Source organism: Mustelus asterias, unplaced genomic scaffold (assembly GCF_964213995.1).
Source record: "Mustelus asterias unplaced genomic scaffold, sMusAst1.hap1.1 HAP1_SCAFFOLD_211, whole genome shotgun sequence".
NCBI lineage: Eukaryota > Metazoa > Chordata > Chondrichthyes > Carcharhiniformes > Triakidae > Mustelus > Mustelus asterias.
The window spans coordinates 721645-734043 of record NW_027590198.1 but is presented as its reverse complement, the minus strand read 5'-3'; the positions used below and the strand labels follow the sequence as shown (position 1 = coordinate 734043).

General features: G+C 42.6%; 2 non-coding genes across 2 annotated transcripts; both read right to left on the bottom strand.

The window, feature by feature from the left end:
* Positions 1-1623: 1623 nt before the first annotated feature.
* Positions 1624-1696, bottom strand: trnav-aac (transfer RNA valine (anticodon AAC)). Its single transcript has one exon. It is a non-coding gene; the product is annotated as a tRNA-Val (tRNA).
* A 3043-nt stretch (positions 1697-4739) lies between these two features.
* On the bottom strand, positions 4740-4812 carry trnav-gac (transfer RNA valine (anticodon GAC)). The gene has a single exon. It is a non-coding gene; the product is annotated as a tRNA-Val (tRNA).
* Between the last annotated feature and the right edge of the window lie 7587 nt (positions 4813-12399).

Here is a 12399-nt window from a genome sequence, read left to right as displayed (position 1 = left end):
GATTCCCTCATCGGTCTGAGGGGCGTGAAACATTCAGGCACCTAAATATTTTTTTAAAAGAATCTTCTGTGAAATGTGCGCCATTTCATCTAGTTCCCTTACAGTATCAGTTGTAACTTTCTTTTTGAGCACACACTGCTGTCAGATATTTCAGATGGTGATTGACCATATTAGTCTGCACCTATAAATCCATAAGGTTCTGTTTTAGACTGAGCGGGATGGGAATAAGTGCTCAGTGTCAAAATCGAACTTTCCTGTCACTGCGTCAAAAAAGACGTTTCTTAATTCACAGAAAGCATTTGAGAGTGATGTCAGCGCAATCAAAACATGCCTTTAACATCGAGGCTCGGATAATGATGAGCAATGAACTGAAAGCAAGCAATTTTCCCTTACCCGACATGGGAAAGCTCGATGGATGCGTCTGCTCGGTTTCGAACCGGGGACTTTTCGCGTGTTAAGCTAACGTGATAACCACTACACTACAGAAACAACTTGAAAGGGATTTCAGCAAATCTGCCTGTCTGCAATGTTCAACTACGCTGCGATGCTGCAGGTTCCGGTGGTTCGACTGAGAGCCCATGGCACTTAATTCAGGAAGACAACCGTTACTTTCAATCTGATTGCACGACGTCAAAAGTTAAAAGCGTTCGTCTCGCAAATATCTAAGGGACCAATGATTTCTGCCCATTCATTAATGCATCATTTTCATCTTTCTTCGAATAATCTCAATCAATTATACTCAGTAATAAAAGCAAATTACTGCGGATAAGAAAAGAGAAAATGCTGCAAAATCTCCCTATGTCTGACAGCACCTGTAAGGAGTGAAAAGGGCGGACGTTTCGAGTCCAGATGACACTTTATTCAAGCTCATTGTACAATTGTACTCAGTATTTGTTTCACTATTTAGTATCAATGAATTATTTAACACATGTGTCTTCATCATTAATTGAATATCTCTGAACATCACTGAATTGCAAACATAACTGTCCAACAGAACGAAGCGAATCACCGGGTAATACAGATCGCAATGTTGAGTTTGACTATCGTCAGCTTTTAAACAAAGTCAACTACAATTAAATGGAGAAAAATCGAGATTTATCTGTTCGTGACATTTGAGCGTTTTCTTTTAGGGGCGTGAAACATTCAGGCGCATAAATTCCGGCCCATTAAGCAACGTCCAGTCGATCCGCACTGACACTCGATTCCCTCATCTGTCTGAGTGGCTTTTCCCGTTTCTCAGTGATGAAAAACGATTTTTTAAAAAAGATTCTTCTGTGAAATGTGCGCCATTTCCTCGAGTTCACTTACAGTATGACTTGTATCTTTCTTTTTGAGCACACACTGCTGTCAGATATTTCAGATGGTGATTAACCATGTTAGTCTGCACGGATAAACCCATTAAATTATGTTGTAGACTGAACGAGATGCGAATATGTGCTCGGTGTCAAAATCGAAATTTCCTGTCAGTGCGTCAAAAAAAAGCGTTTCATAATTCACAAAACGCATTTGAGGGTGATGTCAGAGCAAGGATAACATGCCTTTAACATCGAGGCTCGGCAAATGATAAGCAACAAACTGAAATCAAGCAATTTTACCTGACCCGACGTGGCAAAGCTTGATGAACGTTCCCGCCCGGTTTCGAACCGGGTACTTTTCGCGTGTTAGGCGAACGTGATGACCACTACACTACAGAAACAGCTTGATGCACTTGGCGCAAACCTGTCTGTCTGCAATGTCCAACTACGCTGTGTTGCTGCAGGTTCGGATGGTTGGACTGAGAACCCAGGGCACTTAATTTCGGAAGATAACCTTTCCTTTCAATCTGATTGCAGGACGTATCCCGAACATCAAAAGTTAAAAGCGTTCGTCTGGAAAATATTTAAGGGAGCAATGATTTCTACCCATTCATCATTTCATCATTCTCATCTTCCTTCCAATAATCTCAATCAATTGTACTCAGTAATAAAAGCAAATTACTGCGGATGCTGGAATCGGAAACGAAAAGGGAAAATTCTGGCAAGTCTCACAAAGACTGGCAGCATCTATAAGGTGTGAACCGACCTGGCGTTTCGTGTTGAGATGACATTTTGTAAAAGCTCATTGTGCAATTGTACTCAATATTTGTTTCAATATTTGGTATCAATGCATTATTTAACACATATGTCTTGATTATGAATTGAATATCTCTGAAATTGAACATCACTGAATTGCAAACATAACATAGAACATAGAACATAGAAAGCCACAGCACAAACAGGCCCTTCGGCCCACAGGTTGCGCCGATCACATCCCCACCTCTAGGCCTATCTATAGCCCTCAATCCCATTAAATCCCATGTACTCATCCAGAAGTCTCTTAAAAGACCCCAACGAGTTTGCCTCCACCACCACCGACGTCAGCCGATTCCACTCACCCACCACCCTCTGAGTGAAAAACTTACCCCTGACATCTCCTCTGTACCTACCCCCCAGCACCTTAAACCTGTGTCCTCTCGTAGCAACCATTTCAGCCCTTGGAAATAGCCTCTGAGAGTCTACCCTATCCAGACCTCTCAACATCTTGTAAACCTCTATCAGGTCACCTCTCATCCTTCGTCTCTCCAGGGAGAAGAGACCAAGCTCCCTCAACCTATCCTCATAAGGCATGCCCCCCAATCCAGGCAACATCCTTGTAAATCTCCTCTGCACCCTTTCAATGGCTTCAACATCTTTCCTGTAATGAGGTGACCAGAACTGCGCGCAGTACTCCAAGTGGGGTCTAACCAGGGTCCTATAAAGCTGCAGCATTATCTCCCGACTCCTAAACTCAATCCCTCGATTAATGAAGGCCAGTACGCCGTACGCCTTCTTGACCGCATCCTCCACCTGCGAGGCCGATTTAAGAGTCCTATGGACCCGGACCCCAAGGTCCTTCTGATCCTCTACACTGCTAAGAATGGTAACCTTCATATTATATTGCTGCTTCATCCCATTGGATCTGCCAAAATGGATCACCACACACTTACCCGGGTTGAAGTCCATCTGCCACTTCTCCGCCCAGTCTTGCATTCTATCTATGTCTCGCTGCAACTTCTGACATCCCTCCAAACTATCCACAACACCACCTACCTTGGTGTCGTCAGCAAACTTACCAACCCATCCCTCCACTTCCTCATCCAGGTCATTTATGAAAATGACAAACAGCAAGGGTCCCAGAACAGATCCCTGGGGCACTCCACTGGTCAATGACCGCCATGCAGAGAAAGACCCCTCCACAGCCACTCTCTGCCTTCTGCAGGCAAGCCAGTTCTGGATCCACAAGGCAACAGCCCCTTGGATCCCATGCCCTCTCACTTTCTCAAGAAGTCTTGCATAACTGACCAACAAAATTAATCTAGTCACCGGGTAGTACAGATAGCATTTGAGGGTGATGTCAGAGCAATGATAACATGCCTTTCACAGCGAGGTTCTGATGATGTTGAGCATCAAACTGAAATAAAGCAATTTTCTCTCACCCGACATGAGAAAGCTTAATGAATGTTTCTGCCCCCTTTCAAACCGGGGAATTTTTCACGTGCTGGTCGAACGTGATAACCACGACACTACAGAAACAGCTTCGAGCACGTTAGAGCAAATCTGCCTGTATGAAATGTTGAACTAGGCTGTGTTGCTGCAGGTTCCGATGGTTAGACTGAGAGCCCATGTCACTGAACTCAGGAAGGTAACCGTTACTTTCAATCTGATTGTACGTCTTATCCCGAACATCAAAATATAAAAAAGTTCGTCTCGCAAATATCTAAGGGAGCAATAATTTCTGCCCATTCATTAATGCATCATTTTCATCTTTCTTCGAATAATCTCAATCAATTGTACTCAGTAATAAAAGCAAATTACTGCGGATGAGAAAAGAGAAAATGCTGCAAAATCTCACAATGTCTGACAGCACCTGTAAGGAGCGACAAGGGCAGACGATTCGAGTCCAGATAACACTTTATCAAAGCTCATTGTACAATTGTACTCAGTATTTGTTTCACTATTTAGTATCAATGCATCATTTAACACATATGTCTTCATTATTAATTGAATATCTCTGAAATCGAACATCACTTCATCCCAAACATAACTGAACAACAGAACGAATCGAATCATCGGGTACTACAAATCGCAATTTTGAGATTGACTATCGTCAGCTTTTAAACAAAGTCAACTGAATTTAAATGGTGAAGAATCAAGAATTATCTGTTCGTGACACTTGAGCCTTTTTAATTATGGGCGTGAAACATTCAGGCGAATCAGTCCAGGCCTTTAACAGGAAAGTCCATTAGATCCGCGCTGAGCCTCGATTCCCTCATCTGTCAGAGTGGCTTTTCCTGTTTCTTAGTGCTGAAAGAATATTTTAAAAAAGATTCTTCTGTGAAATGTGCGCCATTTCCTCCAGTTCACTTACAGTATTAGTTGTAACTTTCTTTTTGAGCACACACTCCTGTCAGATATTTCAGATGGTGATTAATCATATTAGTCTACACCTATAAATCCATAAAATTCTGTTGTAGACTGAACGAGATGAGAATAAGTGCTCGGTGTCAAAATCGAATTTTCCTGTCAGTGCGTCAAAAAAAATGTTTCTTAATTCACAGAAAGCAGTTGAGGGTGATGTCAGCGCAATCAAAACATGCCTTTAAAATCGAGGCTCGGATAATGATGAGTATTGAACTGAAATCAAGCAATTTTCCCTTACCCGACATGGGAAAGCTTAATGGATGTTTCTGCCCGGTTTCGAACCGGGGACCTTTCGCGTGTCAGGCGAACGTGATAACCACTACACTACAGAAACAGCTTGAAAGGCAGTTCAGAAAATCTGCTTTTCTGCAATGTTCAACTACGCTGTGTTGCTGCAGGTTCCGATAGTGAGACTGAGAGCCCATGGCACTGAATTCAGGAAGATAACCGTTATTTCAATCTGATTGCACGACGTATCCCGAACATCAAAAGTTAAAAGCGTTCGTCTCGCAAATATCTAAGGGAGCAATGATTTCTGCCCATTCATTAATGCATCATTTTTGTCTTTCTTCGAATAATCTCAATCAATTGTACTCAGTAAAGAAGCAAATGATTGCGGATTCTGGAATCGTAAACGAAAAGGGAAAATTCTGGCAAGTCTCACAAGGACTGGCAGCATCTATAAGGAGTGAAAAGAGCTGACGTTTCGAGTCGAAATGACATTTTGTCAAAGCTCATCAATTGTACGCAATATTTGTTTCAATATTTAGTACCAATGCATTATTTGACACATATGTCTTCATTTCTGGAATTGAACATCACTGAATTGCAAACATAACTGACCAACAAAATGAATCGAGTCACCGAGTAATGCAGATCACAATTTTAAGATTGAAAATAGTCAGCTTTTTTAAAAAAAAGTCAACTACATTTAAATGGAGGAGAATCAAGAATTATCTGTTCGTGACACTTGAGCCTTTTTATTATGGGCGTGAAACATTCAGGTGCATAAATTCCGGCCCTTTACAGGAAAGTCCAGTCGATCCGCGCTGTGTCTCGATTCCCTCATCTGTCTGAGTGGCTTTTCCTGTTTCTCAGTGATGAAAAACGATTTTAAAAAAATATTCTGTGAAATGTGCACCATTTCCTCTCGTTCACTTACAGTATCACTTGCATCTGTCTTTTTGAGCACACGCTACTATCAGATATTTCAGAGGGTGATTAACCATATTAGTCTGCACCTCTAAACCCATTAAATTCTGTTGTAGACTGAACGAGATGCGAATAAGTGCTCGGTGTCAAAATCGAACATTCCTGTCAGTGCGTCAAAAAAAATCGTTTCTTATTTCACAGAAAGCATTTGAGGGTGATGTCAGAGCAATGATAACATGTCTTTAACATCGAGGTTCGGATAACGTTCAGCATCAAACAGAAATCAAGCAGACTTCCCTTACCCGACATGAGAAAGCTTAATGAATGTTTCTGTCCGGTCTCGAATCAGGGAACTTTCCGCGTGTTGGGCGAACGCGACAACAACTACACTACAGAACCAGCTTGAAGCACGATAGAGCAAATCTGCCTGTCTGCAATGTTCAACTACGCTGTGTTGCTCCAGGTTTCGATGGTTAGACTGAGAGCCCATGTCACTGAATTCAGGAAGATAACCGTTACTTTCAATCTGATTGTACGACTTATGCCGAACATCAGCATTTGAAATCGTTCGTTTAGCAAATATCTAAGGGAGCAATGATTTCTATCCATTCATTAATGCATCATTTTCATCTTTTTCGAATAATCTCAACCAATTGTACTCAGTAATAAAAGCAAATTACTGCGGATGCGAAAAGAGAAAATGCTGCAAAATCTCCCAATGTCTGGCAGCACCTGTAAGGAGCGAAAAGGGCGTGCGTTTCGAGTCCAGATGACACTTCATCAAAGCTCATTGTACAATTGTACTCAGTATTTGTTTCACTATTTAGTATCAAGGAATTATATAACACGTATGTCTTCATTATGAATTGAATATCTCTGAAATTGAACAAGACTGAATTGCAAACATAACTGACCAACAGAACGAATCGAATCACCGGGTAATACAGATCGCAATTTTGAGATTGACTATCGTCAGCTTTTAAACAAAGTCAACTGCATTTAAATGGAGAAGAATCAAGAATGATCTGTTCGTGACACTTGAGCCATTTTAATTATGGGCGTGAAACATTCATGCGCATAAATTCCGGCCCTTTACAAGAAAGTCCTTTAGATTCGCACTGAGTCTCGATTCCCTCACCTGTCTGAGTGGTTTTTCCTGTTTCGTAGTGATGAAAAACGATTTTAAAAAAAAGATTCTTCTGTGAAATGTGCGCCATTTCCTCTCGTTCACTTACAGTATCACTTGTATCTGTCTCTTTGAGCACACACGACTATCTGACATTTCAGACGGTGATCAACCGTATTAGTCTGCACCTATAAACCCATTAAATTCGGGTGTCGACTGAACGAGATGCAAATATGTGCTCGGTGTCAAAACCGAACTTTCCTGTCAGTGCGTCAAAGAAAAACCGTTTCTTATTTCACAGAAAGCATTTGAGGGTGCTGTCAGAGCAATGATAACATGCCTTTAACATGGAGGTCCGGATAAAGTTGCGCAACAAACCGAAATCAAGCAACTTTCCTGACACGAGAAAGCGTAATGCATGTTTCCGCTTGGCTTCGAATCGGGGACCTTCGTATTAGGTCAACGTGATCATCACTACGCTACAGAAACCGCTTGAAACGCGGTTGAGCAAATCTGCCTGTCTGCAATGTTGAACTGCGCTGTTGTGCTGCACGTTCAAATGGTTAGACTGAGAGCCCCGTCTCCTCCCCCGCCCCCCCGACCCATTCACCCTCGCAACGTCCCTCCCCCACCCACCCCCCAACAATGTGTCTTGTTTCAGGAAGATAACCGCTGCTTTCAATCTGATTGCTCAATTTATCTTGAACTTCAAAACTTAGAAGCGTTCGTCCGACAAATATCTGAGGGAGCAATGATTTCTGCTCATTCATTAATGCATCGCTCTCATCTTCCTTTGAATAATCTCAACCAATTGTACTCAGTAATAAAAACAATTTACCGTGGATGCTGGAATCTGAAACCAACAGAGAAAGTGCTGGAAAATCTCAAAATGTCTGGCAGCATCTGTAAGGAGTGAAAAGGGCTGACGTTTCGGTTTCAGATAGCATTCGTGAAACTCATTTTACAATTTTACTCAATATTTGTTTTAATATTTAGTATCAATGTATTATTTAATACATATGTCCTCATTATGAATTGAATATCTCTGAAATTGAATTTCACTGAATTGCAAAAATAACTGCCCAACAGTTGGAAGCGAGTCACTGGGTAATGGAGATCACAATTTTGACATTGATCATAGTCTGCTGTGAAACAAAATCAACTCCATTTAAATGGAAGAGATTGAAAAGACATCTGTTAGTTGCACTTAAGCCTTTTAATTGTGGGCGTAAAACATTCATGCGCATAAATGTTGGCCATCTTTAGGAAAGTCCAATAGATCCGCACTGAGTCTCGATTTCCTCATCTGGCTGAGTGCTGTTTCCTATTTCCTTGTTATGAAGAACGATTTCCAAAAAAAAAAATGTTGTAGGAAATGTGCGCCTTTTCCTCACTTGTGTCTGTCTGTTTGAGCGCACAGATGGTGATTAACTATGTTCGTCTGCACCTTTAAACACATTAAATTCTGTTGTAGGCTGAAAGAGATGCTAATGTGTGCACACTGTCAAAATCGAAAATTTCCTGTCAGTGCGTCAAAGGAATCAGCATTTCTTATTTTACAGAAATAATTTGAGGCAGAGTTCAGAGCAAAGATAAGATGGCTGTAACATCGAGATTTAGTTGATGTTCAGCAACGATCTGAAATCATACAGATTTCCCTCACCCTACATGGGTGATGAATGTTCTGCCCGGTTCTGAAGCGGTGATCTTTCACGTGTTGGGCCAATGTGATAACCACGACACTACAGAAACAAGAGAATGCGCCACGCCGCCAATTGGCCTGACTACAATGTTGAACTACATTGTGTTGCTGCAGGTTCTCATGTTCAAATTGAGGGTCCATGTCAATTAATACAAGAACAAATCCGTTACTTTCAACCTGATATCTCAACTTGTCTTGAACTTCAAAATTAAAAAGCGTTCGTCTGGCAAATGTCTCAGGCGGCAATGGTTTCTGTTCAATCATTAATACATCATTCTCATCTTCCGTCAAATAATTTCAGAGTTATATCAAATATTTGTAGTTATTCAACATTTAATTTCAATACGTTTATTTAACACAGATGTCCTCATTCTGAATTGAATATCTCTGAAATATACAACATTGTCTTGCAAACATGTCTGACCAACAAAAGAAATAGAGTCACTGGGTAATGCCCATGCCATGATGTTTATTTGAGATTGACCACATTCATCCTTTAAAGAAAATAAAATGTACTTGAATCCTCTTTGTTCTGTGCGTGAAGTATTCTGGCACCTAAATCTCGTCCATCTATCGGAAGTCCAGGAGGTCCGCACTGAATCTCGATTTCCACATTTGTCTGAGTGGTTTTAACTATTTCTTTACTGTGAAGAGCAATTTTAAAAAAGGTGCTTCTGTGAAATGCGCCTATTTCCACCAGTTCAGTTTGGCTTTCAATTGTGTCTGTCTTTATGAGCACATAATACTATTCGATATATTTCAGATGGTGATTAACTTCGTCAGTCTGCACCTCTGAACCCATTAAATTAATTTGTGGACTGCACGAGTTGCGAATATGTGTATACACAATGGAATTCTTTCTTCCCTGCGTCCTCAAAGACAGCATTTCTGACTTTCCGAAATGCTTTTGAGGCCGAGATCAAAGGAAATATAACATGACCGTGACATCGGATTCGCATGAGGTTGAGCTATGAACTTACATCATGCAGACTTCGCTCATGCTTAATGACAACGATCCAACAGTGTTTCTGCCTGGTTTCGAACCGGGGACTTTTCGCGTGTAAGGCGAATGCGAGAATAACTACACTTCAGCTGACGATGCCCACGTGCAGTTTCACTTGTGTCTGTCTTTTTGAGCACACACTACCATTAGACATGTTTCAGATGGTGATTAACTATGTTAGTCTGCACCTATTAACCCATTAAATTCTGTTGTGGACTGAACGAAATGCTAATGTGCGCATGTTGTCAAAACAAAACATTTCTTTCCTGTCAATGCGCCAAAATATTCAGTATTTATTTTACAGGAAGCATTTGAAGCCGACGTCAAGCAAAGATAACATGAATCGAGATTCGGATAATGTTCAGCAACAAACTGAAATCATTCAGATTTCTCTCACCCGACATGAAAAATCTTAATGTATTCTTCTGCCCGGTTTCGGACCCGGGTCCTTTACAAACACTACACTACAGAAGCAAATGACAGCATATCGCCCCCAATCGGCCTGACTACAATGCTCAACTCCACTGTGTTGCTGCAGGTTCGCATGGTTAGATTGAGAACCCATGCCACTGAATACAAGAACATACTCGTTACTTTCAACCTGTTGCATCAACTTATCTTGTAATTCCAAATTAAAAAGCGTTCCTCCACCAAATGTCTGAGGGAACTCAATGAGTTGAAGCGCAATTGTTTCAGTTCAGAGTTCAGAAAATGTTGAGTAATATCCGGCCCCAATGGTGATAGGTTCATTCCTTTCCAGCACGAAACACCCAATCAGCTCACATCTCATTTTTCCTCCATTTCATCCAATCAGCTCCGAGTGTCTTCATTCCCCAATTCATGACGTCAGAGAGAGGAGCAGGACCAATTTGAATCTGTTCTCAGAATAACGAGCTGCACAGAAGAACAATAGAGAATAGGGAAGAGGTGATGCAATGAACCATTTGTTCCTTCATTAGGGCCTGTTCCGCCATTCAGTAAAATCATTGTTGATCTCCCTCACAGTAAGAATTCTCGCAACACCAGGTTAAAGTCCAATCAGTTTACTTGGTCGCACGAGCTTTCGGAGCACTGCTCCTTCATGAGGTGAGTGGAGAGTTGGGTTTAGAAACAGGGCAGAGAAAGACACAGACTCAATTGCAAGATAATGGTTGGAATGCGTGTCTTAACAGCGAATCGAGTCTTTACAGGTAGAGACAATGCGAGTGGAGAGGGGGACAATGACAGGTTAAAGCAGTGTGAATTGGCTCAAGCCAAGCCAGTTAGTAGGATTTCGCAAGCCCAGGCCAAATGGTGGGGGTTACAAGTCGTTTGACATGAACCCAAAGTCCCGGTTGAGGCCATTGTCGTGTATGGAATTTGGCTATCAGTTTCTGCTCAGCGATTCTGCGTTGTCGTGCGTCTTGAAGGCCGCCTTGGAGAACGTTTACCCGAAGATCGGTGGTTGAATGCCCTTGACTGCTTAAGGGTTCCCCGACAGGAAGGGAATACTCTTACCGGGTGATTGTCGAGCGGTGTCCATTCATCTGTTGTCGTAGCGTCTGCATGGTCTCGGCGATGTACCATGCTTCGGGACATCCTTTCCTGCAGCGTATGAGGTAGACAACGTTGGCCGAGTTGCATGTGTATGTATCGTCTACCTGGTGGATGCTGTTCTCACGTGTGATGGTGGCACCCGTGTCGATGATCCAACACATCTTGCAGAGGTTGCCGTGGCAGGGCTGTGTGGTGTCTTGGTCACTGTTCTCTTGAAGGCTGGGTAGTTTTCTGCGAACAATTGTCTGTTTGAGGTTGCTCTTTTTTGAAGGCAAGTAGTGGGGGCGTGGAGATGGCCTTCGCGTGATATTCGTCTTCATCGATTATACGCTGAAGGCTCCAAAGAAAATGTCATAACTTCTCCACTCCGAAGAAGTAGACAGTGGTTAGCACTGCTGCTTCACAGCTCCAGGGACCTGGGTTCGATTCCCTGCTTGGGTCACTGTCTGTGTGGAGTTTGCACATTCTCCTCGTGTCTGCGTGGGTTTCCTCCGGGTGCTCCGGTTTCCTCCCACAGTCCAAAGATGTGCGTGTTAGGTTGATTGGCCATGCTAAAATTGCCCCTTAGTGTCCTGAGATGTGTAGGTTAGAGGGATTAGCAGGCAAATATGTAGGGATATGGGCGTAGGGCCTGGGTGGGATTGTGGTCGGTGCAGACACGATGGGCCGAATGGCCTCCTTCTGCACTGTAGGGTTTCTATGATTTCTATGAAGATGTCTTGGCTTCTGCACTCTGGGGACGTACTGGAGGAGGAAGGGCACTCTGACGTCCGTGTCCCGTACTTGTCTTCTGAGGAGGTCGGTGCGCTTTTTTGTTGTGGCGTGTCGGAAATGTCGATTGATGAGTCAAGTTCTTACAAGGGTGTCTGTCAAAAACGACACCACTCAGACTCCTGCGTTCAACCCGAGGTTTTGGACTTCAGCTCCAAGGACAAAAACTTGTATCAACTCTGGCAGCGGTGGGATTCGAACCCACGCCTCGAGAGAGACTGGAGCCTTAGACCGCTCGCCAGGCTACCACGCGGGAAGTCTTGATAATCATGTCCTTTCATTGTATTAATACTGAAATATATCAATATCCGTGGAGTTGGGATGGGCCATGACGACATCGTGACCGAATCAGATGATCCTGAAATGTGCAGCAAACAAAAATCATCTCCAGTCAGAAACGCAATGAGCTGCAGTGAAGGGCCGGCTTCATTTAAACTGTCATTAACCTCGTTTCGCTCCCAGAAAGGACAATATGGCTTCCTGTTGAATTTGCCCAGGGTCTTCACTTGAGAAAGGACAGGACACAAGGCGAGACTGAGATTTGTGCGTTCTGCCTGGAAATAACTGATATTTGTTCTCACGCATTGGAGGAGAGCAATAAATCTTCATTTCCTGACCTGTAATCAAAACA